General features: G+C 34.3%; 1 pseudogene; it reads left to right on the top strand.

Moving 5' to 3' along the window:
• The first annotated feature begins 2,635 nt into the window (after positions 1-2,635).
• On the top strand, positions 2,636-3,520 carry LOC112511349 (annotated as a pseudogene).
• Positions 3,521-4,498: the final 978 nt, after the last annotated feature.

Raw genomic sequence — 4,498 nt, forward strand, 5'->3', positions numbered from 1 at the left:
ACATAGTTCTTTTCAGTATATATTCATCCTTATCCTTATACTTCTTAATAAATTTGTTTGAATTCCATAGTATGGTTATATTAATGGTCACTTTCATTTTATATTTTTTTAAGATGTAAATAGTGAACAAAAAGAAGGGTGTACATCAAATTTTGATTCCCTTGATATTGAGATTATTCAATATTTAAAGAACATACTAGATGCCCAAAATGTTTTAGTGAAGTCTTCTATAATGGCAAGAGATTGTTTCCAATGCTACCCTGATGTCAAACTAAACTTACGGCTTATTGGAAGAAGAGAAAATGATGGAAGAACAATAACCTTCCAACTGCTTCATAGGTTGGAGCTTTAATTGTTGGAGATGATGGTGGTACAATTGAGAAGAGAGATATCATTGTAAAACATCAAACAGGTTATCTACAACAAATAAGTGAATTACATCCTTCTTACCTTCCTCTTCAATATCCATTGTTGTTTCCATACGGAGAAGATGGTTACAAAGTTGACATTCCCCATAGAGAGATAACATCTTCAAGCAAAAGTAAAAGAGCAACTGTAATAATGAGGGAGTTCTTCGCCTTCAAACTTCAAGATAGGGTAAATATGTTTTCATTAATTCTCAATGCAAGGAGGCTTCTCCAACAATTTATTGTTGATGGTTACACAATGATTGAAAGTGAGAGATTGCATACGTAAGGAGTAGAAAGTCCTAAGGTGCGAGACTTATGATAATTTACACAATGTACAAGAGTTGACATTGGACAACGTGTTATATTACTTTCTTCTTTTACCGGTGGTGCTCGGTATATGATGCAAAATTATTTGGATGCAATGTCCCTTTGTAAATGGTATGGATATCCAGACTTATTCTTAACCATGACATGTAATCCTAAATGGCCAGAAATTAGAAGATTTGTTAAAGACACCGGACTAAATCCAAAAGACAGGCCTGACATTCTTTGTCGTTTGTTTAAAATCAAGCTTGATGCACTTATTAAAGAATTGAAAGACAATGAATTATTCGGCAAACTTCAAGCAGATATGTTCAATTTATGATAACAGTGTCAACAAATTTCTTCATACTTCAGTTATATCTTTATTAATTTAAATTGTCACTTTTTTGTAGTTGTTTATACAATTGAATTTCAAAAGCGTGGGTTGACTCACAGTCATATCTGTCTCTTTATGCACTCTGATTTCAAGCTACCTACTATTGAACAAATTTATCCTATTATCTCAGCTGAGATCCCAGACAAAAACAAATATCCAAATTTGTACTCACTTGTAAAAGAGTTAATGATCCATGGACTGTGTGGCAAAGAGAACATTAATTGTCCCTGCATGATTGATAGAAAGTGTTCAAAAAAGTACCCGAAGAAATTTTTTAGAACACACTTTCATTGATGTTAATGGTTATCCTTTATATCGCAGACGAGATGATGGACGTTTTATTGAGAAATCAGGTGTTAAACTAGACAACAGAAATGTTGTTCCATATAACAAACATCTGTTGAAAAGATATCAAGCACACATTAATGTTGAGTGGTGCAATCAGGCTTCTTCACTCAAATATTTGTTCAAATATATCAACAAATGTCCAGATAGAGCTACTGTTGCTATTGTAGAAAACAGTAATGATGAGGTCACTGTTAATGTTGTGGATGAGATAAAGGAATATTATGATTGTAGATACCTTTTTGCATGTGAAGCTTCATGGCGTATTTTTGGGTACGATGTTCATTACAGGACTCCTTCTGTTTTAGGACTTCCTTTCGATCTTTCGGTACAACAACAAGTGGTATTTGGTGCTGAAGATGATATTGAAAATGTTCTAAACAGACCATCTGTGGCGTCCTCAATGTTCTTAGCTTGGATGAATTGTAATCAAATTTATCAAGAAGCACGAGAACTCACTTACGTTGAATTCCCTACAAAGTTTGTGTGGAAATTGGAAGAGCGACGTTGAGATCGAAGGAAAAAAGGCTTCTCAATTCGTACAGTAAATGGAAATATATTTATTACTTTTAGAGATGCATATATGCTCTTGGACTTTTAGATGATGATAAGGAATATATTGATGCCATTGAAGAAGCAAATTTAACCGCTTCTGATTTTTATCTACGTTTCTTATTTGCAACCATGTTGATTTCAAACAGTCTAAAGGATTGCTTCTTTATCAATGAAGACATTGGCTGCATCAATAAGATCTAAAGGATAAATTGTTTTAAACGTCGCTTCCAGTGGTGTTGCTTCTTTACTTCTTACCGGCGGCAGGACGGCACACTCTCACATGTAAATCCCTCTCATTATCAATGAAGATTCTCTTTGTCACATAAAGCCAGACAGTGATGTTGTGAAGTTAATAAAAAAAGACTACTTTGATAATATGGGATGAGGCACCAATGGTTTATAAGCATGCATTTGAAGCATTGGATAGAAGCATGAACGATATTTTCAATAGTCGATGCATTAGTGACTCACAAATGCTTTTTGGTGGCAAGGTAATTGTTTTTGGAGGAGATTTCAGACAAATTATGTCGGTTATTCCCAACGCAAGTAGACAAGACATTGTAAATGCGTCGTTAAGCTCATCTTACATTTGGGAAAATACAAAGTCCTAAGGTTAACTAAGAATATGAGGCTAACTGCAAACAGTGAATATTCTGAAATTGAACAAACAAGGGCTTTTGCAAACTGGATTTTGGACTTAAGAGAAGGCAAAGTTGGAGATGATAATGATGGTGATGCAGTTATTGAGATACCTCATGATCTTCTCATTACCGATTCAGTTGATCTCATATCTGCATTAATACAATTTGTCTATCCCTCGATTATTGAAAACATCAACAATTCATCTTATTTTCAAGAAAGGGAAATACTTGCACCGAAACATGAAGTCGTTCAAGAAATAAATGATTGTTTGCTATCATTGTTCCTAGGAGATGAAAAGGAGTACTTAAGTTCAGATACGCGATGTGAATCAGAGCAACTTCACGATCAGTTTGATAAAACTTTGTACTCTCTTGATGTCTTAAATGGTCTTAAATTATCAGGGATTCCAAAACATAAGATTTTACTAAAAATGGGTGTTCCTGTCATGTTACTGAGAAATATTGATCAAAAATCTGGATTATGTAATGGAACTAGACTACGGGTGTTATCATTGGGAAATCAGGTGATAGAAGCACAAATTATATCTGGAAGCAATATTGGAAGCCGGACATTCATTCCAATAATGTCTTTGACACCTACAGACAAAATGATTCCATTCAAATTTCGAAGGAGACAATTTCCAATTGTTGTATGTTTTGTCATGACCATAAATAAAAGCCAAGGACAATCATTATCAAAAGTTGGTTTATTTCTAAGACAACCGGACTTTACCCATGGTTAGTTTTATGTTGCTTTATCTATAGTTAAAAGCAAGCAAGATTTGAAAGTATTAATTATGGATGATCATGGTATTATTGGCAGTAGAACAACGAATGTTGTATATAAAGAAGTGTTTAGTAATCTATAATACATGGTTGTTATTCTATTAATATTTTAATTACTTACCTTTACCTAATTTCTTCTACATTTTGTTATAAATTTTATTTTATAAGCTTTTAATATTTACTCTTGTTATTATAGATTCTTTATAAAATGCATATTGCTTTCATTTAATTCTTGCAAAATAAGGAGACTAAGCGGCTCTGCATGTACTATGCAGAAGCTTTGTGTCTGGAGTGAAGCTCTGCATCAAGCACTTAACCTTTTTGGCACTTAAGCCTTGATCTTCCTTGGAATACAACACGGGCTCTGTATATGAGACACTTAACTCTTGAGTAAGAGCTTTGTCGCTTGATGTCTTCTGCATGAGAGCTCTTGGTCCAGCCCGGTTCAAAAGACTAAGTCCTAAATACTACAATAAGAGACTTCTTACTTACACTTTTACAAGATGGGGTCTAACAATCTACCCCTGAGTGTAAATAAGACAGACTCTTATAGGAATAAAAATGAGTCTAATGAAGCTTTATATGTACTATGCAGATGCTCTGTGTCTGGAGTGAAGCTCTACATCAAGCACTTAACATTTTTGACGCTTAAGACTTGATCTTCCTTGGAATACAACACGGGATCTGTAAATAAGACAGACTCTTACTTATACTTTTACAAAATGGGATCTAACAATCTCCCCCTAAGTATAAATAAGACAGACTCTTATTGGAATGAAAACACGAGTCTAATTGAAGCCAGAGGTGAAAGAGAACATCTGTATTACATTAACTATGTAAGTTTTTTTAGTAATCTATGATACCTGATTGTTATTGTTGGGTCACCTATTGATTTGGTGATGACCCACTGATCTGTTCCTCTACCTTAGCAACACTTAGTAGTTATTGGTTCTTTGTAAGTTGGTGTCTTGGTACATACTTAAAGCCATTGGCAAAATCGAAGACTAGCCGATGTGAAGACAGAAGGTCACCGATGCGGTGTTGTGGATCAACTGTCTAAT

The sequence above is a fragment of the Cynara cardunculus genome (genome assembly GCF_001531365.2).
Source record: "Cynara cardunculus var. scolymus isolate 2C chromosome LG 4, CcrdV1, whole genome shotgun sequence".
In the NCBI taxonomy this organism is placed as follows: domain Eukaryota; kingdom Viridiplantae; phylum Streptophyta; class Magnoliopsida; order Asterales; family Asteraceae; genus Cynara; species Cynara cardunculus.